General features: G+C 38.6%; 1 protein-coding gene across 1 annotated transcript in view; it reads left to right on the forward strand.

Annotated features, from left to right (window-relative positions):
- LOC136228064 (uncharacterized) overlaps positions 1 to 23,135 on the forward strand; it is a 68,314-nt gene extending 45,179 nt beyond the window's left edge. Inside the window, exon 6 of the mRNA XM_066016893.1 lies at positions 23,076 to 23,135. The gene's annotated coding sequence lies outside the window, so the exon portion shown is untranslated. The remainder of the gene's footprint in view (positions 1 to 23,075) is intronic.
- The last annotated feature ends 4,643 nt before the right edge of the window (positions 23,136 to 27,778 follow it).

Raw genomic sequence — 27,778 nt, forward strand, 5'->3', positions numbered from 1 at the left:
GAAGCGATCCGCCCGTAGGACTTGTGAACCCTTCTTTGGGAAGGGAGTGAGAGAGTGTAAAGTCCTTGCGTCCAAGGAATGTTTTAACTCTTTCTCGAATGGTGATCATCTAAAGATGGATCCGCCCATGAGAGTGTTCTCCTATCTTTGAGGAGAAAGTTGAGGGTGTAATGATCTCATGTTTGAGACGATTTTAACCCGCTTTTGATGGTGGTCAATCCTTTTCCTGTCTTTGAGGAGAGAGTTGAGCTCATTTGAAAGCTCCTGAGGGTCTGTGCTTCTTATCTTTATGGAAAGGGGATCCGCCCGTGATGGGATCAATTGTCCTATCTTTGAGGTAATTGATCCAACTGTGGAACTTTTCATTCGCCAGCCACTGGGCGTATATCAGCATTAAAAGCTAGGCAAATGAATATAAGAAGTATGGCGAGAAAGAATAAATTATAAAATATAGGATACTATAACAGTTTAATGCACATATAAGAATATGTAAAAATATTGATTTTTAGGCCCATGATTCCGTCTTTTCTGAGCAACTAGAACCGCATCCTCAATGATGTTTAACTTATGAGTAATCACATCTGGGCTTACTCATGTGGGGATCTCATTCTCCTATGTAAATACACTTTCAGACTCAATGAGAACTTTTTTAACATCCTCTTTGATCTCAAGTTTTAATCCTTTGGCGATCCGCACCCGCTTTCCATCAGCAATAAGGAGCGTTTCTGTGTCGCCCAAAGCTGTAGTGACAAGTTAATATTTCTCACCTTCATCCTCTTTGGATTGTGGGTGGATTGATAGTGACGCCGAGTATAAGTCTCTTTAGCCACCTTTTGGTTCCCGCTAATCATTACTCCTCCTTTGCTGGTGGGAATGTACATTGTCAAACGACGGATGGAAATTAGGGCTGCAACCTCTGGCCCTTGGTCTGGATAGTGTGACCCGTCACTCCAATGATGTCAACAATGGTTGTTTCTATTTGGATCAGATCAACCTTTAGTTTGGCGAATGCACCTTTGGTGATGACATTGCGAGAACTGCCCGTGTCTTTACTCGCTTTATTTTATCTCCCATCCTTGAATTGCCATTGTTACTACCAATGCATCTGCATGTGGAGAGTGTTGGAAATTAGGCTAAGGTATAGCAGCGGAAATATAAAAAATTTAGCATACTTCCTTTTAACCATAGGATCTGTTAATCGTTATTTCATATAAAGAGGGATAAGAAGAAATACCTTTCGATGATCAATCTACCGTTGCAAACGAAGTGCCCACAACTTCAAAAGAGATGGAAACTGTTTACCAATCTGCCCCTGTCCGAAACAGACCTTCCAGACCTCCGAACGACAATCCCTTCGGTGGAAACGTGGAAGAATATGTCTAGAAGTTACTGTCCAAAATTCGCGATGATCCGACGGTTCAATCTCCGGGAATCTACGAAATTGTGAACTGACCTGATGTAGGTGAAGAAAAACGAATTTCTCCCTTTTGTTTGTTTTTCTTTCTTTCATGAACACAGTGAGATTAAGTTAGAATCAACCGTATGAGATGCAACCAAAATAGACTGCCTCTAATTAACCAACACAAGATCAAAGAGAAAGAAAGATAGATGAAATTAATCGATCGATGGAAGCCGTATGAAATCTTGTCCACGAACTGGGGGAGTCGAATTCTCTTTCTCTCTCTAGCTAGGGATTTCGAAAATCACAAAGGGGAAAGTATATGTGTTAGTCGAAATTCATGTAGTAGGGGGTATATATAATAACTTGTATCTAAACCCTAGTTAGATAGGAATAGGTTACTTAATAGGAATTCAATTCGGAATAGGATTCCCAATTATTATCTTATTATATATCTAATATATCTAGGATAATAATAAATAACCTAATTGGATAATAATATGAGTATATTAATCTAATTAAAACTCCTAACTTAATTATCTCTTAATTAATTTAATTCACAAACCTAATCAAATTAGGATTAATGGAATTAAAATAATTCCTTATTTATTATATATAAATTTCTGCCCCCTCTATTTAAATGGGCCTTACTGGGCTCAATTGGGCTTCCATCTATTAATGATATCCATCTCTCTTTTGGTTCCAAGTCTTATGTGTGATCCATTAGGTTCTTACTACTTCTGGCCGTATGCAACTATTAAATTAATTTCTTCAAGAATTATATTTAATCCTTGCATAACGGAATGATGTACTGAGTATGTTATTGGCAAGTCTGTAATCATTCCCCCAGAGTCCGTTAAGAAGACAGGTTGATTCTGTCGTTAACCCTTCCGTATTAGTTACGGTATAATTCGATCCTTTATCAACTACATCCTTGAACTGAATCTTATGACTATGGATGATGTCAAGTCACATATAGCGAGACGTTCGTTTTACTTGTACAGGCCGAGTCAACTCAAATAGATAGGTTAAGTGAAATCTGTATTTCTACTCTTAAGCTATCACCTTGCAAGGATTTAGAGTCGAGTCTTCCACAAGCGATCCTTGGACGTATCTCCCATTAATCGGGAGTGATAAATGCTCAATCCAATGTATAACTACCCTGACATTACCTCATGTGACACCCAACCTTTGCAGTTCACACCCTAGAGTCATCTCTGTTAAGGATCGTGGGACCACAGGATCAAAGTCTCACATTCAGTAATTCAGGATGACCAATTAACATTCCTTTGAGTCTGAGGATTACTTATACCTATTAATACCAATGAGATGAACAGGTGACAAGGATGAATCTACCCATCCTGTTATCTCAAATCGGATCCCCAATCCTAATGAACGACGTTTCATCGGATCTATGTAACTGTCCAGATATCTATATATATGAAGCTTGTGAGACCAGCTTTCTGTCGGACAGAAGACATTGTTACATACAAGTCTCAACCGTGATATATCAATCCTAAACATATCACTCGACTTGGGGTGGTTTTATTAGTTTATTATAAAGTTTTGTCTCACTTCATGCTTGTATGAACACTTAATAATCACTTTAAACAAACTTACAGATTTCCTTTTATTAGACTTTATTTAGTGCTTAAAACGGATTGCCTTTATATATAGTTATAAAACATATATCTCATTAAAACAAATGATATAAAGAACAATTCATTTACATTAAGTTTGTATCCTGCAACAATTGTCTATAGGACACTAAACCCCAACATACTCCCACTTGGACTAAAGCCAATTGTTTCTAAAACTTATCCCAGTAGAAGTTAAATGACGATCATGTACTTTCTGGGTTAAAAGCTTTGTCAACGGATCTGCAATGTTGTCCTCTGTAGGTACTCTTTCTATTCTCACATCTCCTCTAGCCACAATCTCTCTAATGATGTGGTATCGATTAAGGTAGTGCTTGGATGCATTATGAGACCGTGGTTCCTTTGCTTGCATAATGGCTCCATTGTTATCACAGTACAGAGTAATGGGATTGACAATGTCAGGCACCACACCTAGTTCTGTAATGAACTTTCTAATCCAAACTGCTTCCTTTGCTGCTTCCGCAGCAGCGATGTACTCTGACTCAGTCGTAGAGAAAGCTACGCTTCCCTGCTTGGAACTCTTCCAACTGACCGCGCCCCCATTCAAGATAAACAGGTATCCTGATTGGGATTTAAAATCATTCTCATCTGTGAGATGACTAGCGTCTGAAAATCCTTGTATTTTCAGATCTCCTTCTCCGTACACTAGGAACATATCTTTAGTCCTTCTCAAGTACTTAAGAATGTTCTTGACGGCAATCCAATGCTCGTCTCCCGGATTCCCTTGGTAACGACTCGTTACAGATAACGCGAACGCTACGTCAGGTCTAGTTCATAGCATAGCATACAGCCATGCGTCGTTTGTCATCATCAGTTTTAGGACATTGATGATTGTTTAACTTTACTCCATGTAGCATGGGTAAGTTACCTCGTTTCGATTCAAGCATGCTAAACCGATTTAGCACCTTTTCAATGTATGTAGCCTGTGAAAGACCAAGCAGTCTTCTCGATCTATCTCTATAGATCTTTATACCAAGTATATAAGCTGCTTCACCAAGGTCTTTCATTGAGAAGTTACCGGATAACCATACTTTTACCGACTGTAATAGAGCAATGTAATTTCCCATTAACAGTATATCGTCCACATATAGTATGAGAAATTCTATAGAGCTCCCACTTGCTTTCTTGTAAATGCAAGCTTCTTCGCAATTTTGTTCGAAACCAAATTGTTTTATGGTTTCGTCAAAACGCTTGTTCCAGCTTCTAGATGCTTGCTTGAGTCCATAAATGGATCTCAGAAGTTTGCAAACTTTATTTGCATCCTTTGATATGAAACCTTCAGGCTGCATCATGTATACATCCTCAAGCAGGTTTCCATTTAGGAAAGATGTTTTCACATCCATTTACCAAATCTCATAATCGTAGTGAGCGGCAATAGCAAGCATGATTCTGATTGATTTGGACATAGCAACAGGAGAGAAGGTTTCGTCATAATCAACACCTTGTTTTTGACGATATCCTTTCGCTACCATCCTAGCCTTGTAGGTTCTAACCTTTCCATCCATGTCAGTCTTCTTTTTGAAGATCCACCTGCACCCAATGGGAATTATCCCTTCGGGTGGATCAACCAAAGTCCACATTTGGTTAGTATACATGGAATCCATTTTAGAATCCATGGCCTTAAGCCATGCTTTAGAATCTGGACTAGTAAGAGCCTTTTCGTAGTTTTCGAGTTCGTCGTCTAACACGGGAACCTCGTCATCATCTCCCACTAGAAAACCATATCTAACTGGGAGTTCACGAACTCTTCGTGATCTACGAATAGGTGCCACTGGAGTCTCATCTAATTGGACTTCTTCGGGTACCTCAACCGCTTCTGTTGTTTCAGTCGGTGTTTCTTCCTCTTGAACTTCGTCGAGTTCAATCACGCTTCCCTTTTATGTTTCTCCGAGAAACTCTTTCTCTAAGAAGGTTGCGTGCTTGGATACTATTACTTTCTGATCATCTGGATGATAGAAGTAATACCCTATGGTTTCCCTAGGATATCCAACGAAGAAACATTTATCAGATTTAGAATCTAGTTTGTCGGACGCTATGCGTTTGACATACGCTGAACAACCCCATACTCTCATAAATGAGAACACGGGTTTCCTACCAACAAACAATTCATATGGTGTGGAACTAGCGGATTTAGTTGGTACTCGGTTCAGGGTGAAGAGGGCAGTTTCTAAGGCATAGCCCCAGAACATCTTTGGAAGAGAGGCCATGCTCATCATGGATCGTACCATATCTAATAGGGTACGGTTTCTCCTCTTGGATACACCATTGTGTTGTGGTGTATAGGGAGGTGTCCATTGTGAGCATATCCAATATTCAGTTAGATAATTCAGAAAATCATCTGAAAGATATTCGCCACCTCGATCGGATCGGAGTGTCTTTATTTTCTTTCCTAATTGATTTTCTACTTCATTCTTGAAGCATTTGAACTTGTCAAAGGCTTCTGATTTGTGCCTCATCAAGTAGATGTAACCATATCGAATATGGTCATCTATGAAGCTTATGAAGAATCTGAATCCTCCTCTTGCTTGGACTGACATAGGACCGCATACATCTGAATGAATAAGTCCTAGAGTGTCCGATACACGCTCACCTTTATTGCTAAAGGGTGTCTTTGTCATTTTACCTTTTAAACATGATTCGCATGTTTCCAATGATTCATGATCAATTGGATCTATAAGCCCATCTGAATGTAGCTTTAGCATGCGTCTCTTGTTTATATGACAATGCCACAAGTAAGTTGAATTATCTAGCTTATGTCTTTTGGTATCAATTGAGAAAACAGAAATCAACACATAAATCCCATTTTGTGATATTCCTGAGAAATAGAAAATCGAATCTCTATAAAAATTGCAATGTTTGTTCTTTATAGAACATACCAGACGTTGGAGTACCGGCTTTTCCCTTCTGGAGGGTAGCTCGGTACAAAGAACAATTTCTCTTCCAATGCCCCACGTCACCACAATAGTGGCACTTTCTTTTGGACTTCTTCACTTCCTTTCCCTTAACTTTAGTGGGCATGGCTTTCTTACCTTTCTTGGGATGTTTAGGATTGGGAGAATTCCCTTTCCTCTTCTTTGATCCCTCTATGACAAGAGCCGGTATAGCTTTGTCTTTCTGAATATTGGGCTAAACTGACTTGAGCATATTTGCAAGCTCTTCAAGAGAGGTTTGCAAGTCATTCATCTGATAGTTCATGATGAACTATGAATAACTCTTTGGGAGGGATTGAAGAATTAAGTCTACACTTAGTTCGTTATCCATCGCGAATCCAATACTAGAAAGTTTGGTAATGTAGCCAATCATCTTGACACAATGTGTCATTACAGATGTGCCCTCTTGCATCTTGCAATGATATAGCAACTTGGATATCTCGTAGCGTTCGCACCTGGTCTGTTTCCCAAACAGTTCCTTTAGGTGCATGATGATGGAACAGGCATAGTTGCCTTTGTAATTCCGATGTCATCGATGCAAGTATGATGCATCCGGCATGATCGTCATCAGCCTTGTGCTTCTGGTAAGCATCGATTGGGAGCATCATCCTCAGGGATAGAGGGTATCGATGTATCAAATACATACCCTATTTTATCGAACTTCAAAACGATTTTGAGGTTACGAAACCAGTCGGTGAAGTTTGAACTATTCAACTTGTTATCGGTAAGTATATTTTGCAGATTGGTGTTAGTCATGATTTTAAGAGTGTTTAATTAAACTTGAGAGTGAGAAAGAGTAGACGTATGTTATTCATTTGCTTTAAAGTATATCAATCTAAAATTATAGGCCTTTTAATTTATTTCAGATTGCTCCCACTATTTTGCCAAATTAATAACCCTCCATATTAATTCGAAGAATTTCACAAATCCTTTAGTGAGCTAGGATCCTAACTCCTGAGATTTCGCCTTGACTTTAGCCAACAAGCTAGTCCCATTTGTTAGGTAGATTCATGCAATCAATCACATCTCGAATGTGATTCCCAGGTTATTGGGTTACTAACCACATTAGTAACTAATATGTTATTCATATTAATCCCAACTATCTTGCCCATTAGTTTATGACAACATGAGTTTGCCAATCCAATTATCATACTCTAATTTAAGTACTACCCCACATTCATGAAAGAACGATTTTCGATAATCCAGGTGTTACCATAAGACCCCGAGCTTGAGTTTACCCAACAACCCAAAGGCCCCCAGTACTGCCGGCTGAATTATAATATTAGGGAGGGGCAACCGATTTTAATAACTTGCTTATTTACTTAACTTTTTAATGAGGGATTTTTATTTAAGTCTCATAATCTAACTTAGTCTTGATTTGCTTTAGCATACATCAGACACACATACATACATACATCGGCGTTATGGACATATCATCTAAATTATTCCGTCGAGCCAGAGACGGAATAAAAGGCCAAACCTAAGGAAATACCAACTATTACATATTTCTCTTTAGGTCCTCCGTCTTCTCCATGGCGCCTTGAAATTACATATTAATTTCTATACTACTATAAGAAAAGTTCAACTGAATTGAAGGGAATTAGATGAGAGGAGAAATTACAATAGATAGTAGAAAGGCAGGACGCGCAGACCCTATTTCAAAAATACCAAAAGACTAAAAGAGGGTCCAAATATGTCCATAACTCCAAACATGCAAAGACTCAATTAAATAAATTTAATTGGTTGATTACATAACCGTCTTATGTAATATTTAGGTTAATCACATTAACTCGTCAAATTAACTTTCATCCAATTTTACTTCTAATCGTTTTGTATCTTTATATTAACCCTTAGATTAATATAACCATATAAAACGTCAATCATGCATATCCCAATTATTTTGATTTCAATTCATTTAACACTTTGATTTACAACTTGGTAAAACAAACTTTTAAACGAACTTTCATTTGATAATCAAAATAGAAAACTATTAATTTCCAAAACATATATATATACAAATTATATTCAAAACTAATTTTAAATACATATATATATATATATATTAGTTTTTAAAAACGGTTTAAAAACAACTTTCAGAAATAGGAAAAACTACAATAGATTTCCGTTTTATCTTTAGAATCAATAAAACTAATTTTATTAATCTAACCATAAAACTAATAGATTTTGTTATAATGATTATCAACCGAAATAATTAGGAACATATGCATAATCTATTTTAATTAACAATTAATTAAAACTTATTTATCTTTAGAATTAATTAACCAAACAATTTGTTAATTAATCCTAACCATAAATATTCATTCAATCCTATTGAAAACTTCTAAATTTCATATATGAAATAACGGATTTAACGATGGCTCTGATACCACTGTTGGAAATTAGGCTAAGGTATAGCAGCGGAAATATAAAAATTTTAGCCTACTTCCTTTTAACCATAGGATCCGTTAATCGTTATTTCATATAAAGAGGGATCAATCTACCGTTGCAAACGAAGTGCCCACAACTTCAAAAGAGATGGAAACTGTTTACCAATCTGCCCCTATCCGAAACAGACCTTCCAGACCTCCGAACGACAATCCCTTTGGTGGAAACGTTGAAGAATATGTCTAGAAGCTACTGTCCAAAATTCACGACGATCCGACGGTTCAATCTCCGAGAATCCAGGAAATTGTGAACTGACCTGATGTAGATGAAGAAAAACGAATTTCTCCATTTTGTTTGTTTTTCCTTCTTTCATGAACACAGTGAGATTAAGTTAGAATCAACCGTATGAGATGCAACTAAAATAGATTGCCTCTAATTAACCAACACAAGATCAAAGAGAAAGAAAGATAGATGAAATTAATCGATCGATGGAAGCCGTATGAATTCTTGTCCACGAACTGGGGGAGTCGAATTCTCTTTCTCTCTCTAGCTAGGGATTTCGAAAATCACAAAGGGGAAAGTATATGTGTTAGTCGAAATTCATGTAGTAGGGGGTATATATAATAACTTGTATCTAAACCCTAGTTAGATAGGAATAGGTTACTTAATAGGAATTCAATTCGGAATAGGATTCCCAATTATTATCTTATTATATATCTAATATATCTAGGATAATAATAAATAACCTAATTGGATAATAATAGGAGTATATTAATCTAATTAAAACTCCTAACTTAATTATCTCTTAATTAATTTAATTCACAAACCTAATCAAATTAGGATTAATGGAATTAAAATAATTCCTTATTTATTATATATAAATTTCTACCCCCTCTATTTAAATGGGCCTTACTGGGCTCAATTGGGCTTCCATCTATTAATGATATCAATCTCTCTTTTGGTTCCAAGTCTTATGTGTGATCCATTAGGTTCTTACTACTTCTGGCCGTATGCAACTATTAAATTAATTTCTTCAAGAATTATATTTAATCCTTGCATAACGGAATGATGTACTGAGTATGTTATTGGCAAGTCTGTAATCATTCCCCCAGAGTCCGTTAAGAAGACAGGTTGATTCTGTCGTTAACCCTTCCGTATTAGTTACGGTATAATTCGATCCTTTATCAACTACATCCTTGAACTGAATCTATGACTATGGATAATGTCAAGTCACATATAGCGAGACGTTCATTTTACTTGTACAGGCCGAGTCAACTCAAATAGATAGGTTAAGTGAAATCTGTATTTCTACTCTTAAGCTATCACCTTGCAAGGATTTAGAGTCGAGTCTTCCACAAGCGATCCTTGGACGTATCTCTCATTAATCGGGAGTGATAAATGCTCAATCCAATGTATAACTACCCTGACATTACCTCCTATGACACCCAACCTTTGCAGTTCACACCCTAGAGTCATCTCTGTTAAGGATCGTGGGACCACAGGATCAAAGTCTCACATTCAGTAATTCAGGATGACCAATTAACATTCCTTTGAGTCTGAGGATTACTTATACCTATTAATACCAATGAGATGAACAGGTGACAAGGATGAATCTACCCATCCTGTTATCTCAAATCGGATCCCCAATCCTAATGAACGACGTTTCATCAGATCTATGTAACTGTCCAGATATCTATATATATGAAGCTTGTGAGACCAGCTTTCTGTCGGACAGAAGACATTGTTACATACAAGTCTCAACCGTGATATATCAATCCTAAACATATCACTCGACTTGGGGTGGTTTTAAGTTTATTAGTTTATTATAAAGTTTTGTCTCACTTCATGCTTGTATGAACACTTAATAATCACTTTAAACAAACTTACGGATTTCCTTTTATTAGACTTTATTTAGTGCTTAAAAGGGATTGCCTTTATATATAGTTATAAAACATATATCTCATTAAAACAAATGATATAAAGAATAATTCATTTACATTAAGTTTGTATCCTGCAACAATTGTCTATAGGACACTAAACCCCAACAGAGAGATTACTGGACCTGTTTCTGCAAAAGGAGCAATGGAGGGATGTTTTATCCAGAGTGGATATTTTTGCTTTTTCCACGGGTGGCTGATACACTGGTCCATCTGCTATGACATTAATGACACTTTTGAATTTATTTTTGGGATCTGTCTTCTGCTTGTCATCTTGTTATTTGTTATTCTGGACAAAGCTATCTAGTTTGCCAGCTCCCAGCAAGCTTCAGTGTGGTGGCCAACCTGCAGTACGCTTTGGCGTTTCTTCCAATGGTTACATGCTCCCCTTCTTTGGGTTCAGGATATGTAATGTCTCGTTTATATTGACTCTTCTCCTTTATATTGTGGCAAGTTGGAAGCTTTAAACATTCTGTCCGCCTCGTACCTCAAGATCTGTGCTGTGAATGGCGAATTCCTATTAACTGGATGGCATATCTTTCTGCATTGTTCTCTTGTCTATCTAGAGCGGTATGCCCTCGTCTTTCAATCTCATCATCCGTGTGTTCAATGTTGAATCGTGATGGTAAATCCGGCTCTTGATCTTGATATCGATCATGTTGAGGTTATACTTGGAGCTATGGTTTAACGCGGATGGATGTTGTCACAACCGTAGGAGCCATTTTATCTAGCTTCGAATATCTTGTCTCCGCATCCTTCAACATTTTGCTAACATAATAGATGGAGAACTGCTGACCTTCTTCTTCTTGAATAACCACGGTGCATATAGCTTTATCCATAACAGATTGATACAAATGCAGGTCTCCCCTTCAGATTGGTCTGCTCATCAAGGGTGGTTCTGCTAGGAATTGTTTTATACCTTGATATGCTTGTTGACAATCTTTCTAGTATGATGATCCGCCCGTTCAACCTCTAGATCTTTCTCACCCATTATGGGGTTATCATTTAGGCGCTCTTTTCACCTTTTTCCTCGCATGGCTTTTATTTAGTCGCTCTTTTCACCTTTTTCCTCGCAAGGCTTTTATTTTATCTGGATTTGCTCTAACTCCTTTTTGGCCAATGACATAGTCAAGGAATTTTTCTGAAGTGACTCTGCATATACACTTCTTTGGATTGAGCTTTATTTTTCATATCAGTGTTTGCACTGGTTGTAGTATTAGCAACTCCATTGTACCTGTGGGTTAGCACTGAAAGAACTCCAGAAGTGGGGCATACTCTGTCCATTATTAAAAGATTATGGTAAGTCATAAAAGCTATATTCACTTACCTTGGGGATCAATGGCTTGATCCATGGAACATACTTCATAGCAAAAGAATGTTTGCATTTGCCTTGTTGGCAAATATCATGTATGATGCAATTCTCTTTATGGAATTTTTAATTCATCTTGGAATCAACTTAATAATTCCTTCGCGTTGGTCCCTGACTCTAGAATGAACTTAGTCAAAGGATAAAACCGAGTAAATATTATATGTCAAACAAATTCATAATAGAATTTTAATCGTGCTTGTTTTAATAATAATATCACGTATAACGGTCATAACCATAAAGATTGCTACTGCACATGAATATCATAATGAATTCTTAATAAATAACCATAATGAGAATGGTTTAAGAATAATGTCCTTTTGTATTTCAATGCACATTAATATCCAAGATAGCATATTTATTTTAAACGTCATAAAAGTTATGACATTCTATATTGGGTAAGATACCTTACATAGTTGCTATTTACTTGCAATTAATATTGTGCATCCATACATTAATGGCATTCAGAGATCATTAAAGCCTCATTTGAATGAGGTGTAGTTAAAGAAAGGTAAGTGATGATTTAATGATATAGTTATATATAAAATTACTCTTATATCATTTCATTTGTACGAATAAAATAAAAGAGAAATGGTAATTTTGGAAGAAAAATACATGTACCATGATTCTCCTCCAATTTGGAGTGTAAGGAAAATTACTCAAAATCCACTCTCACCTACCTTCACATACAATCCTCCAATCTTTAAGGAATTCTCATGTATATCCTAAGAATTTTGCATAAATTAATTTTCTGATCCGAAACCGACACTTGCACTATTTTATAGTTAGCTCAGGACATGAAAGTTTTGTTTATCTAATTTGGTAATTCATCCACGCTCACCGCACCAATTGATAACTCGTGGAAAAATCCTTGATCGGAGCACTTCCTTGTGAGGCGCCGTTGGGATCGGCCGAGGACACTTCGATGCCAAAGTCAGTAATATTTCTGAGAATAAACTGTAAGCACAAAAGTAGAGAATCAGTAAGTGTACCTTTGATCCTAGGAAGTTGGGGTATTTATATAGGTTTCTGTAACCTTCAGCATTAATGGAGAAGCAGGTAAAGAGTTGTGTCATTACTCATCTTTAATTGTTATCAATTCTCCATTAATCGCAGCATTTAGCATTGAAACCCTCAGAGTTGAGGTATTCGAACAGTCAAGTCTTTATTCCCCTTTAATGGCTATTAATTGCCATTTAATTGTATTTATTCCCATTCATGGATGGTAATAAAGGCGCCTTTTCGTATTCTTTGATCCGTCAAGGTGTAGATACGCTCTCCTTGAGAGCTATGGCGGGTCTCCACTACTCGCTCTCATCGGGCGTATCTCGTTATGGCGTATCTCGCCATGGTCCACGTGATGTGGCATAATGCTAGAAACTCCTTCCTTTTCTTCGTTATTTATATATTCACCCCTGCATTAATCCTGCAATGATTGTCATTAATTCCATATTAATCATGCATAAATATCTCTTTTAGAAGGAATAATGGTTTGCCATTATTTCTATTTATTTTCCCTTATTCCTTATTCAAGAATAATTTGGGTTGTTATCACTCCTTTAGCCTACACATGCAGGAAAACTCCAAATAACATTAGTTCCGAGGCTAAATTGACCCGCCAATCGCTCATTTTGAGTAGACACTCCGTTTGGTGCGACTTTTGGCGGATCAATTAGCTATAAAAGATAATGGAATTTTAACATACATGCTATTTTGGCCATATTTGCCTAAAATAACCAAAAAAACGAGCCTAAACAACGAAAAGTAAATAAAGCATTTCTAATTTCTAACTAACTCACACAAAAGCATTTAAATGCGAGAATTGCTCGCTTATTAACTAAATAACGCTAAAAACCGTCCTAAAACCGTACCCAAAGATAGGGATTTTTGACCCCTATCAAGAGCCAAAGACATTAATCAAATTGTGAAGAAGATCAGATTGGCGGTAAGGGAAAAGAAAGCTGGTCCTGCTGAGTTAGTTGAAAGAACGAAGAAAAGAGCTGACCCTGAAGAAGAAAGTGAGGAGACACTTGAGCAACCCCTAAAGAGGAAGAAAACCTCTGGAATGACACCGCTGGACGCACCTCCACTGGATTTTGTCGTTTCCAAGGATTCCCACTTCTTGCGAGCTCAGGAGATCGACCTAACAAAGACTCCTTGTGGTCAGGAGGAAGACCAAGGTTATACTAAGGAACAGGATGAAACTGACAAAATGAAGTCTGCTAAGCCTAGTAACCCAGCTGCTGCTGAGCAAACTGATGAGCAAGGAGCTGAGTCTCCAGTGAAGGACAAGGTTGTTGAGAACCTCTATGCTGACTTTGGACTCAACTCCTCTCCTGAGTCCCTAGAACTCTTCACTGATGTCCCTTCCCCTCAAACCAAATCATATAAGGGAAGTAGTGAAAAGCGGTTCAAGCGGAAGGCACAGAAGCCAAACCTCATAGATATCTTAGATGATTCTCCGCTAAGGGACCCCATCACCGACCTGACTGGGCTTCAATTCAACTTCTTCACCAATGTCACTGAACCCAATCAAAGTCAAGTCAAGGAAAATCAAGCCTCTATTGCTCAGACTCAGGAACAAGCCGACCCAGAAATTCCCACGGGTCAAGTCTCTGTCGACACCGCTGCTCAACCTTCCACTGAGCAAGTGCTCGAAGTCCCTGCTGCTCAACACAACGAGCTAGCAAAGGAAAATCTTCCTGCTCAGGACAACTCTGAATTGACTCCACCAACAATCCCAATTCAGCCTTCAGTTGACACTGAGCAGGTAAAAACTACTGCTGAGCAAACACCTCCAATCTCTACTGAGCAGTTAGTAAGTCAGTCAGCTCCTGGTGCTGGCCTCAATAATGAGAGTGCATCCACTGAACATGCTGGCACTTCTACTTCTGGACAGTGCCAAAATTCTCCATCATCTGCTGCTAACCAGAAAACGGCCCCTGAGACTTCACGGATCAATACTGACGATGATTCCTACAACTTTTTGAACGCCTCTAAGTCAGGACGTCGAATCATCAACTCCGCTCACATACTTCTACAAGAAATTGATCAATCTCAAGCCGATGCTGCTGGGTCCACTCCTGCTGAGCCAACTCAACTTTCATCCATCGCACAACTTTTGACCGAACTCAAAGGTCTTAAGGAGCTGATGAGTGTTATGACCTCCTTGGTCTCTCAGCAGCCCAAGCAAGAATTTATGGTCAAGCTGGCGGAACTTCAGCTAATGATGGTCAATCACATGGACTCAATCGAAGGGAAAATCAATGCCATATCTGATGTGAACTCATCATCCGCAACCTCTACTGAAGTTACTCAGCATTTCAACCAGCTGACCACTGAGCTAACCGGAGCTCGTGAACTTATCTCCTCCATTTCTCAATGGTCCATTGAACAAATTGGTGAGGCTGTGCACCTACTCAACCTGAGCCGAGAAGAAATGGAAACTGACCAGGTTAAGACCAATGACATTCTGCATTACACCTGCTCAAATCTTGAGCATGTTAGGCACATCAACGCTCAGCGTCATATGTACGATTCTTCGATGCTCAGGATGTACTATCAATCATATGCAACGATGACTGACTCCATTACTTGGATTGGGAAGTCACTTGAGTATTTACTCAGTATGCTCAGCGCTCATATTAAGATCCCCGCATCAAGTATGGCAGATGGCATCCAGGTCTTTAAGGGTCTTAAAGAAAGTACGAGTAACATGCAACAATATTCAACTATTTTGACTCGTGCTGTTCAAAAGGGGCAATTCTATGCTTCTGCCCCTCAGCCTGGTGATGCTAGCAAAACGGGGGAGAACAATAAGCAAACAGCAGAAGAACAAAAGCTCGACTTCTGCTATCCCAGCTCAGCAACAAGGAACTGCTAGACCAAGCCAAACCAAACCCAAACCCAAAACTAATCAAGTTCAAGTCAATCTCAAGAAGTAGAACTAAAACTAGACTTAGCTTGAAACTTGTATTGTGTATCTGGCATGTTTTGTGTTGAGATGACTATCTATATACTTGCATCCTTTTTAACTAATGTCTTTATATAACATGCTGTGACCTTTCTCAAATAACTACTCATTGAACATAACAAACTAAAAACTTGGGAACATAGAATTTGAACAAGTACTTGGCTTCTGAGTAAAACTACTCAGCATATCATTACTCTGATAATTGGACTTAATCTTCCGCATAACTAAGTATCAATACTGGTCAAACACAAAATGTTCCAAGTGCTGACCTTAATCTAAAGCTGACCTTAGACTTACTTGATTAAACCTTAAAATGTTTAAAGTAAAACTAAGTCAGTAGCTCAACCCTTACGGGGGAGAATCTTAAAGAGATAAAGAAAAGGTCAACTGTCATGGGGGAGCTCAACACTGAGTTCCTTATTGAATATTTTTGCCAACATCAAAATGGGGGAGTTTGTTGAAACACCTTTCCACATGATTTTGATTTGACAAAATTATTTAACATAAATTAAATCTCCATGATAAAAATATCCTAACACATTAAGTTTAAAATGCTTTGATTTATTTGTACTAATGTGTTTGTTCAAATGTTGAGTAATTTATAAGACATTAAGTTGTAAGGCCCAAAGGCCCACAAAAGAAAGTCAAGCCCAAGTCAACGGATAAAAGCCACACGGCCAAAGCAGACCAAAACGCAGCTAAAACAGAACAAAACGCAAGCCCAGCAACGACAAGGATCGAGAAGCCTTCGATCAAAAGCTTCAAGATGAAGCTGCTAAGTTGTGCGATAAGGAAGTCAGGTCAGCAGGTGACCTAAACAAACTTGAAGACAAAGTATTTCTACTTTGGGTAAAGTTCAGAAGACGCAAAAAGCGGTCTGGAAGACTTTGCCAAAAATGTGGAAACATTCTGACCACCTGAAGAAAAGCTGCTGAGTACTGTCGAAGACAGAAGATGCAAGAATATCATTGGCCAACGACGCTGAGCACATACTAAGTGAAAGCGACAGGAAGCCGTTTCCCTCCAACGGTTATTTCGAAATTCGAAATTACCGGTGCATCAAGCGTCACTATAAAAAGGCCATTCAAACGCTTCATTCGATGCAGATCTTCAATCAAGTCGAAACACTGACCAAATTGATATTCGAAGTTCTGTGAGAAAAGCAAAGCAAATCTTACACCAATTCCAATCTTGTGTAAAAGTCTAGAGTGATCTTATTCATCTAAAGTGTCTTAGCAATTTTTGTTTAGGAAAAACAAACACTTATCATTTCTAGAAGTATAAAAAGGAGAAGCTGAGTACTCGGTCATAGTACTCAGCGGTAGAAATAGGAGTGAGTAGAGGAATAGAGGAAGGTACTCTTGTATACTCAGCTTTCTATTGTAAAAGGTTTGTGCTCTACCTTTAAAGAGCTCAATAGAGGATTCTGAAAAGCTCGGAAGGAATTCCGGGGACTGGACGTAGGCGGAGAGGCCGAACCAGGATACGTCTGCTGAGTAATATCTTTCTAACCATTATCTCCTTAACATATTGCTTGCTATAATACTGCCTAGTTAAAACGCTAAAAAGAACATAAGCTGAGTTGAGTGAACTGCGAAGCTGAGTTCAGGAATAGACTCAAGTGCTATCTCCTGACTCAAGGACAGATTCAGACTTAGTCACCTGTTGACTAAGCTTGTATCTAAAACTTACTCAGTATCACCATGCTAAAAGACTTCGAGAAAGTCTAAGTTCGAAATTAACAGTCAGCCTAACGTGAAAATTTATAATAGTTCCTAACCCCCCCCCCTTGGAACTAATATTGTCACGTTACACTGGACCAACAAGTGGCATCAGAGCTTAACAGCTCACTAAACAAGATATAATTATCTTGAGCTGATCCCCAAAATGGCTGAGAACAGCACTCGTTTCCTCCCATGAAATCAGACAACTCAGATTCTTCCTGAGGGATTGTCCATTACTAGGCTTCCTTTGTTCTTCGGGTCTAACTACACCTTTTGGAAGAACATAATGAAAAACTTCATTCAGGCAACAAATATGAGTGCATGGCTTTCTATAGTCCAAGGCCCATTTGTTCCTGTTGAAACTATTGATGGCCAAACGGTTGTCAAAGCTGAGGCTAAGTGGTCAGAGGATGACCTCAAGAAGCTGCAAAATCATGCTTCGGCTATAAACATGCTTCACTGTGCGCTAAATGCTGCAGAGTACAACAAAATCTCAGGTTGCGAGTCAGCACAGGAGATTTGGAAGAAGCTGGAGGTCACCTATGAAGGAACCAGCAAGGTCAAGGAATCCAAGGTGAACCAGCACATGAGGCTGTATGAGCTGTTCGAGATGAATGATGGTGAAGGAATCTCTGAAATGAACTCAAGGTTCACCAACATTATCAACGAGCTCAAGAGACTCGGCAAGAACTTCATTGAGGAAGAACAAGTGAAGAAGATACTGAGAAGTCTTCCCCAAAGCTGGCAAGCTAAGAAGACTATCGTTGAGGAAGCTCAGGACGTAACCACCTATAAGTACGATGAGCTTATTGGATCTCTGCTGACCCATGAGATCTCAATGAACAACTTTGAGGTGAAGGAAAAGGCTGAGGACAAGAAGCAAAATTATCTTATTATGAAGGCTGACTCAACTGATGGTGACTCATCAGACGATGAAGAAATGGCCATGTTCACCAGAAAGATGAAAAAGCTGTTTCGCAAGAATGACAAATACAGCAGGAAGCCCTTCAAGAGAAATGACAAGTACAAAGCTGAGTCGAGCGACATCAAGTATAAGAAGGAAAGCTCAAAGCCAATTACATGATTTGAATGTCATCAAACTGGCAATATCAAGTCAAGCTGTCCTACTCTGAAGAAGGACAAGAAAAGTGGGAGAAAAGCAATGGTGGCCACGTGGAGCGATAGCGATGAATCATCCTCATCAGGAGCTGAAGCCACTGAGTCAGCAAACATCTGCTTCATGGCAGATGAGTCTGTTAACCCCTGTCTTTCTGAGCAAGCTGACTCCTTATGTGCATCTGAGAATGAGGAACAACCAACTGAGGTAACAACTCTACCTTTGCTCAGAAATGAAATGATTAACGCCCTGAGTGATCTCTACACACTTGTCAAAAAGTGTAACAAGAAAGTACGAGCACTCAGCAGGCGATGTGATGAGATTGAGGAGGTCAAACTCAGTGACCTTCGTCATCTTCTCCAGGACAATACTAGGCAAGATGAAAATCTGAAAATCTTGCATAGGTATGTCACTGAGGTCCAATCAGATTCTAAGAAACTGAGGAAAGACATCACATCTATTCAGAACCAGCTAAAGGTTCCGAATAAGAAAAGTTTCCATCATTACGCTGAGTACTCAGGTACTAGTCAGCGGAAATGGACTCCCTAGCAAAATGTCCAATGTGACTTTTGTGGGAAGAAAGGCCACACTAAGGTGTGTTGGCATGCTCAGCACAATGGTGCTGACCCACCAATAAAGCGTCCCCAAAGGAAGGTCCATTGTGACTTCTGTGGTAAGACTGGCCACACTACCAATGTGTGCCGTCATAAAATTAAAAATGATGTATCACCTGCTGTGCCTAACAAACGAGGACCCAAAAAGACTTGGGTACCTAAAGACAACTAGCTATATTGCAGGTAGGCCTGAGGTGTGCTGAGAAGTCAAAGTTGTGGTACATTGACAGCGCATGCTCGAGGCATATGACCGGTGATGAAACTCAGTTCATCACACTTGAGCTTAAACGAGGAGGAAGCATAAGTTTTGGAGACAACAAAAAGGGTAAGAGAGTGGGGTCAGGAACCGTTGGTGGTAATCCTACTATTGAGTCAGTCTACCTAGTCAGAGGACTTGAATATAACCTACTGAGCGTAGCTCAGCTGTGTGACAGCGGTAGAAACGTTATATTTGATGCCACTGGATGTAAAATACTCGAGGGGAAAACAAATGAGTTGATTTTAACTGCCCCTCATGTTGACAATGTCTTTATGCTGAATTTAGAAAAGAAATTTTCAAAAAATATATGCTTAGTGTCAAAGGAAGAAAATTCCTGGATATGGCACATGAGACTTGGTCATGTAAGCATGGACCTCCTGGCCAAGTTAGCAAGAAAGCAATTAGTTGAGGTACTGCCCGAACTTAAGTTCGAAAAGGATCAATTATGCAATGCTTGTCAGCAAGGAAAACAAACCAAGAAATCTTTTGAAAGTAAAAACATTGTCTCAACCAAGCGTCCACTAGAGTTGCTACACTTGGATCTCTTCGGACCAGTCCAGCCGCTGAGCTTGGGTGGTAGAAGATTTTCCTTGGTCATTATAGATGACTTTTCTCGATACACTTGGATCATCTTGTTGAGTAGCAAGGATGAAACTTTTGAGATGTTTTCAACATTATTTAGAAAACTTGAAAATGATAAAGACCTAAAATTAGCTCACATCCGAAGTGATAATGGTGGAGAATTAAAAAACCAACAGTTTGTTGAGTTCTGTGAAGCCAGCGGCATTGGCCATAATTTCTCTGCTCCTAGAACTCCTCAACATAATGGGGTAGTTGAAAGGAAGAAGAGAACCTTGGTTGAAATAGTTAGGACAATGCTGAGTGAGAATAGGCTTCCAAAGTACTTTTGGGGAGAAGCTGTCAACACAGCTTGTTATATACTCAATAGGGCTCTAGTTAGACCCATATTAAAGAAGACCCCCTACGAACTTTGGAAAGGATGAAAACCCAACATTGGATACTTTCGTGCCTTTGGTTGTAAATGTTTTATTTTAAATACTAAAGACAACCTTGCAAAGTTTGATTCAAAAGCTGATGAAGCTATCTTTTTAGGCTACTCAAAAAATAGCAAAGCATATAGAGTTTTCAATAAACGAACTCAGGTCTTAGAAGAGTCAGTACACATTGAGTTCGATGAAACTAACCATGCAGGGAAGGTCAATCAACCGACTGAGGATGATCCATACTCAGCAGCTGCTGACCAAAGTGGAGCCGCTGAGTTACCACTTCAAGGGCTGACCAAAGGTAAAAATGAAACTCAAATTGTTTTCACTGACCAATCTATACCTGCAGAGATTGTTGAAACACAACCAGCTCAAGACATTACACTACCAAAAGAAATCAGAATCCCAAGAGGACCCTCTGAAAGCGCCATTCTCGATGCTGCTGAGAATACCCTGATGACAAGAAATCAACTCAAGAGATACCTCAGCAAATGTAGCATTCGTCTCAGTTCTGGAACCAAAGAACTTTTCAGAAGCTGAGAACGACGAGTTATGGATGGGTGCAATGCAAGAAAAGCTTGATCAGTTAGCAGGAAGGGTCTTCCGCATCAAGCTAGATGAACAAGGGAATGTGGTCAGAAACAAAGCAAGACTTGTAGCTCAGGGCTACAGTCAGCAGGAAGGTATTGACTATGGTGAGACCTTCGCCCTAGTGTCAAGGTTTGAAGCAATTAGGATATTATGTGCATATGCCAGTTTTATGAATTTTAAATTGTTTCAAATGGATGTCAAAAGTGCATTTCTTAATGGAGTTATAAATGAGGAGGTCTATGTTAATCAGCCTCCAGGGTTTGAGGATCCTAAGTTCCCAAACCATGTTTATAAACTAAAAAAGCCTTTGTACGGTCTCAAGCAAGCACCACGTGCTTGGTATGAGAGGCTGACCAGTTTCCTGCTGACTAGAAATCATGTCAGAGGTAAAGTTGATACAACCTTATTCATTAAGAGAAAAGGTAAAGATGTTGAAACACATTTCCATAAGATTTTGATTTGACAAAATCATCCATGATTAAGAGACAATTAAATTTAAGTGCTTTGATTTAATTGTACTAATCTATTTGTTCAATGTTGAGTATAAACTTAAATACAAAAAGGAATAAAGAATAAGACAGGACGAAGTCAGCATGAGATCAAAGAACAAGCTGAGTAGAATCAAACTCAGTATCAAAGAATAGAAGTCTGAAGTTTAACAAAGTTAAAGTGGAATGGAACTCAGCATTAAAAGCCCTCTCAAAAGTTGTCTTGCAAAACAGAACTCAGCATAGAAGTTGACAGCAAACGAAGACAACGAATAAAGTAGAAACTGAGTAAATCTTCAGGACAGCATGAGAGATCCGTTCACTAGAAGACAAGTTCTGCAAACGTTCTGCACCAATAATTGAATCCTCGGAATTACGCAAAAGACACATTCCAAGATGCATGGGTCAACAGATTATTGCTAAAAGACAACTGCCATAAAAAGACAACGTCTGCAGGAAGAAGACAAGTCTGACGTCTGAAGAAATCAGAGGATAGGATTGGCCTGCAAAACCTGAAGCTGACCAGAAGCTGTCTCCTAAAAGAGCCGTTTTGGATTTAATGGCTAAATCATTTGAAATGATCCTCCTCCAGGTCTTCATCTATATAAAGACAATCAAACTCCTTGGATCATTGCCGAAGGACAAAAAGGAAAAATACAAGAGAGAAAAATACAAGTTCAAAGCATTCAAAAACAAGAAAGAGATCTTACACCCATTTTCTATTCCTGTGTAAATGCTAGATTGATTGTTTGTAATCATCTAAAGTGTTCTTCATTTGAAAAAGAACAACTTGTATCAATCGTGATATTGAGAGTGTTGTGCTGAGTGTTTGGTTGTAAACATTCAGTGGTAGAGAAATCTAAGTACTGGGTTGTGGTGCTTAGTAGGAGTTGAGTAGAAGAATAGAGGACGGTACTCTTGCATATTCAACTGCCTTGTAAACAGTTTGTGCTCTACCTTTAAAGAGCTCAGTATTGGATTCCAAAAGCCCGGAGGACTCTGGGGATTGGACGTAGGCAGAGAGGCCGAACCAGGATAAGTCGTACTGAGTAATTTCTGACTCTCTCAATATATATATATATATATATATATATATATATATGTGCATGTGTTGTCTGTTGAATTTACTCAGCATATAAATCATTTAAACTGATACTGAGTGAATCAGAGTGCTGAGTTGGAAGCTGACCACAGAAAGTGTCAATTCCCAACTCATGAGTAAAACAGCCTTAGTCAACATCTGACCAAAGCTGTCTTACATTAAGATCGGCCGTGCTGACCAAAAGCTGAGTTAATAAACTCATCAAAATTATCAAGTCAGTATAATTAAATTAGCGAAAAAATTATATTAGTTCCTAACCCCCCCTTGGAATCACACGGGACCAACAAGTGGTATCAGAGCTTAAGCTCACTACTCAAAGACATAACTATCTTGAGCGGATCCCCTAAATGGCTGAGAACAGCACTCGTTTCCTTCCAGGGAACCAAATGATAGCTCCCATTTGTATAGGGTTTTTAGGCCCCTTATAGCTTCCTTTTGCTTTATTTCCTTTTAATTTCAGTAGCGTTTTATTATCTTTTAGTTTAAATTAGCAATTTCCCTTAATTTTGACATGTTCGGTGTTTTCAGGGATCATCAGGGACTTTTCGTACATTTCCGAACCAGACCAAAGCCCATTGGGGAATTACCGGACTTTTCAGGGACCATCGGAGCACTTTTGGGATTCATCAGGGACCATTAGAGCATCTTTCGAAAGCCCAGGGACTCAAAAGGATAAAAACCAGAGTTTAATCCCCCAAATGGGACCTGTCTCGGTGAGACACAGGCTGTCTCGTCGAGATAGGCCCTCGTCTCGTCGAGACAGGCCTTGTCTCGACGAGACGAGGCGGGGGAAGGCGCGCCTGCGCCTTCCCCTTTGCTGAAATCCGTGAATATTAAGCCCAAAAGCCCATTAAATACTTTGTAAATGCCATGTTTACCCCTGAGGCATTAGGGTTTCCTTCCTAACTCTATAAATAGGGAGCTAATCCTAATCTTTCAGGGGGGATTAGCCATTGAATAAATCGGAGAGCCGCTAGGGCTTTCTCGCCTCCACAATGTAATTTATATTTTTAGATTAGATTTCCATCTTTCTAGATTAGGTTTATTTTCTATTTTGTCTTTTCTTTCAAGAACAATTGATGGGAGAAGTTCCTCATCTTCTATTTCTGTAATTGGAATCGGCAAAACGGGTTTTGGATTTCTATCTCTTTCCCTTTTATCTTTTGCGATTATATTTAATTGAACCTTTTTCCATTGTTCCTATTATCCTTTTTGCTATGATTGGTTTGTCTATGAACTGATCTCCATCCAATTTGGGATGGGGATGAAATTGATTGTAAGAATATGTATGATTTGGGATCTAGGACCTTTGATTGATTAGTTTATGCATGCTTAATGCCTAGAAATTGTTAGGAACAGGATTTATGCTAGAATGAACATTGATAATGATCAACTAGCCTGTTTATGTATATAATGTGCTTAATGCCTGTGACCCTGACATTAAATAGGATTATAGATAGATGAGAACCTGACCATGGAATCGTCTATACCGAAATTGTGTAAATCTGACTTCGCTAGAGACCACTAGGAATGAGGCTTTATGGCTGGGCTACGGCTTTAGCCTTAGTTGTCAATAAACCTAATGCTTTGCATGAACTAGGGTATATGCCTAATCAAGCCGTCACCCGAATGCATGTGAATAGGTTAGACAAATCCCGTACAAATTTCTCTTTCACTTAGGACAATTACCTTCAATCATTGGTAAAACATAAATCTGAAGTCCCTAAACCCATACATAGGATTTAATCAAAGGATTCCTCAACCTATATTGTGCCATCCGTCAATTCACCTTCTACCCTGTCAATTGTTCACTTTATTTTGTTATCTTTATTGCTTTCAATTAGTTAATTAGTTATCAAAAACCCAACTTTTATCCAACCCTCTAAAAAATTAGATCATTCTATGTAGATTTGCTAGTTATAACGAATAGTCTTTGTGGTTCGATCTCGTGCTTAGCACAATATTACTTGTTGCGATAGGATACACTTGTCCTATTAAATGCTATATACTTTACAACCATCAAGTTTTTGGCGTCGTTGCCGGGGAAATGCACGAAAGGTCCCTGAAAATCCCTGAAAACACTGAAAATGCCATAAATAAAGGAAAATACTAAATTTAACTAAAAAGTAATAAAACGATACTGAAATTAAATAGAAACAAAGGGAAAACAAACTAAATTAATCCTAAAAACCCTATATAAATGGGAGCTATCAACCTCCCCACACTTGAATCTTGCTTGTCCTCAAGCAAGACAGAATCTAAAGCAGAGAAAAATCAACAAATAGCTCCCTTACAAAAACAAGAATCTACTACACTTTATTATCCGCAACAATTCAGACTACTCATTTTGCAATTAAAAACATAATGAACCTCAGACGAGTCTCCAAAACTGATTAATTAGTTTTATCAATCAACACTTCATGAAAACGAAAGAAGAGAACTAAAATTGATAGCTCACAAGTGGTCACTCTAACGCTCAAGTGTTTGGGTAAAATTTTTTTTTTGGAAACGCTCTACATTTTATTGCACAAAGTGGTCACGTTGGGATTGCATCATCCATCCGGTCAAAATTAATGCATTAAAATTAAACAAAATCATAGGTCTTTAAGGGTTTTAACATTGGCTAAAGGTTGGGGTAGGAAAAAGGGAATTTATAGGCAAAAAGTTAAATGACTCAAATAGTTAAAATTTTTGCAAAAAGGACACATTTTTAGTCGGCCTCCCCTATTCTTTGGATCCAACTATACATTTTGGAAGAATAGGATGAAGAACTTTATCCAAGCCACAAACATGAGTGCATGGCTTGCAATTGTTCAAGGCCCATACGTGCCATATAAAACTGTTGACAATGAGAAAGTTGTTAAGAGTGAAACTGAGTGATCAGAAGATGACCTCAGAAAACTTCAAAACAATGCTTCGGCTATCAATATGCTTCACTGTGCTCTAGATGCTGCAGAATACAATAAAATATCAGGTTGCGAGTCAGCACATGAGATATGGAAAAAGCTCGAGGTGACCTATGAAGGCACAAGCAAGGTCAAAGAGTCAAAAGTGAACCAACATATGAGATTGTACGAGCTGTTCGAAATGAACGGCAATGAAGACATCGCTGGAATGAATGCTAGGTTCACTAATATTATAAATGAGCTGAAAAGACTCGGCAAGAACTTCACTGAAGAAGAGCAAGTAAAGAAAATCTTGAGAAGCTTACCCAAGAGCTGGCAAGCTAAGAAAACTGCTGTAGAAGAAGCTCAGGACCTGACCACATACAAGTATGATGAGCTGATCGGATCTCTGCTGACTCATGAGATCTCAATGAAAAACTTTGAAGCCAAAGAGAAAGAAAAGTCAGAAGACAAGAAACAAAAATCACTAGTGATGAAAGCTGACTCCACAGAAGCTGAGTCAACTGATGATGAGGAAATGGCTATGTTCACTAGAAAGATGAAGAAGCTGTTCAGAAGAAGTGACAGAAACAGCAAAAGACCATTCAGAAAAAGTGACAGGTATAAAGCTGAGTCCAGTGACAAGTATAAAAAGGACAGTTCCAAGTCTGTCACATGCTTTGAGTGCCACCAAACTGGGCACATCAAGTCAAGCTGTCCCAACCTCAAGAAAGAGAAGAAGGGAAGCAAAAAGGCTATGGTAGCAACATGGAGCGACAGTGATGAGTCAACCTCATCTGAAGCTGATGCAACTGAAACAGCCAACATATGTTTCATGGCTGATGATGCTGACCATTCTCAATCTGAGCAAGCTGACCTCTCCGATGAAACTGACCAGGAGGAACACAACAATGAGGTAACATCTTTACTCTTGCTTAGAAATGAGATGGTAAATGCCCTGAGTGATTTATACACACTAACCAAAAAATGTAACAAGAAAATAAAATCACTCAGCAGGCGATGTGACGAGATTGAAGAGGTCAAGCTGAGTGACCTCCGATATCTCCTCCAAGACAATTCAGATTTACATAGCAACATGCAAATAATGCATAAGTTTGTCACGGAGGTTCAATTTGAGTCAAAGAAACTAAGAAAGGACATTACAACCTTACAAAGTCAAGTAAAAGGCTCAAATAGAAATAAACCCCATGCTGAGTACGCAAGTACTAATCAGCATAAACAGTTCACTCAGTGTGACTGTTGCGGGAAAAGAGGACACACAAAAGATGTGTGTTGGTTCAACAAGCGGATTGTCCAATGCGACTTCTACGGAAGAAAAGGACATACCACTAAGGTATGTTGGCATGCTCAGCATAATAATGCTGACCACACTCAGCATCACCCTCAAAGGGTAACTTATTGTGACTTCTGTGGTAAAAATGGCCACACTATAAAAGTATGTCGTCACAAACTAAAATATGACTTTGCACTTATTTATACTAATAAGAAAGGACCCAAAAAGAATTGGGTACCTAAAGATGAATAGTTTAAAATGCAGGTCAGCCTGACATGCGTGGAGAAGTCAAAACTTTGGTACATAGACAGCGCATGCTCAAGGCACATGACAGGTGATGAAACACAATTCATCACACTAGAGCTTAAACGAGGTGGTAGTGTAAGCTTTGGGGACAATAAGAAGGGTAAGATAGTCGGCTCAGGTACTATCGGAGGTAACCTAACTATTGAGTCAGTCTCCTTAGTTAAAGGTCTCAAATACAATCTGCTGAGTGTAGCTCAGCTTTGCACAAGCGGAAGAAAGGTTGTATTTGATGATACTAAGTGTCAAATACTCGAGGGAAATACAAATGAATTGATTTTAACTGCCCCTCGTGTAGACAATGTATACATGCTGAGTTTAGAAAAACAGTTTTCCAAAAACATATGCTTAGTGTCTAAAGAGGATAACTCCTGGCTATGGCATAGAAGACTTGGTCATGTAAGCATGGATCTTCTTGCCAAATTAGCTAGAAAGCAACTAGTTGAGGGATTGCCCAAACTTAAATTTCAAAAAGATCAATTGTGTAAAGCTTGTCAGCAAGGCAAACAAACTAAGAAGTCATTTCAAAGTAAAAATATTGTCTCAACCAAGAGACCATTGGAATTACTACACTTGGATCTTTTCGGACCTATCCAGCCACTTAGCTTGGGAGGTAAGAAATTTTCCTTGGTCATTGTAGATGATTTCTCTCAGTACACTTGGATCATCTTGCTAAGTAGCAAGGATGAAACATTTGAGATGTTTACCACATTGATTAAAAAGCTTGAAATTGACAAAGACCTAAGAGT

Source organism: Euphorbia lathyris, chromosome 4, assembly GCF_963576675.1.
Source record: "Euphorbia lathyris chromosome 4, ddEupLath1.1, whole genome shotgun sequence".
Taxonomy (NCBI): Eukaryota; Viridiplantae; Streptophyta; class Magnoliopsida; order Malpighiales; family Euphorbiaceae; genus Euphorbia; species Euphorbia lathyris.